Raw genomic sequence first — 707 nt, forward strand, 5'->3', positions numbered from 1 at the left:
CGTCGGGTGCTCGACCCTGTGCGCTGCCCCCGCTGCAGGCACCCGGTGGTGAGTGGCCGGCACGACCCCACCCCACAGGCTCTGTGCCCCGTGTCAGGCGTTCTCGTTCTGGGGTGGCTGGCTGCTCTTTGCCCGAGACGAAGGGGCGCCGGCGAGGCGGAAGCGGGCCTCCGTGTGACGGGTCTTCGCCGTGCCTCCCCTGCGGGCCTCCCCCGCCATGGCTTTAGGCTGGGTGGGTCAACCGATTGATGTGGTGGTGCCACGCTCCGCTGGGCTGGGCCTAAGCCGTGCCAGACGAGGGACGGACGTTCCTGGGGGACGGGACCGCTCTTCTCGTTCTGTCCGCGGGCTCCTCGCCTCTCTTCCGCCCCGCCTGCCGGGGTGTGCGGAAGGCAGGGGTGCGGCCTCCGGCCCCGAACCCGCGGTCTCCCGCCCCCGCCTCCCAGCGTGGGCGGGGACCGGGGTCCTCGGACGCAGCAGACGCTCTCGCTGTGCCTCTTTGGCGTACGCCTCGCGAGCGGCCCTCCCCGCGGCGGGGAGGGCCGCCCCGCCGCCACGCTGCGCGCCCCCCGTCGGTGTGCGAGCGTGCCGCGCCTGGCCCTCCGTGGTGCTCCTGGAGCGCTCCAGGTCGTCCCTCAGGTGCCCGAGGCCGAGCGGTGGTGTTGTTCCCCTTTCCCAGCGTGTTCCTCGGGTCTCCGCCACCGTGG

The sequence above is a fragment of the Hippopotamus amphibius genome, chromosome 15 (assembly GCF_030028045.1).
Source record: "Hippopotamus amphibius kiboko isolate mHipAmp2 chromosome 15, mHipAmp2.hap2, whole genome shotgun sequence".
Lineage (NCBI taxonomy): Eukaryota > Metazoa > Chordata > Mammalia > Artiodactyla > Hippopotamidae > Hippopotamus > Hippopotamus amphibius.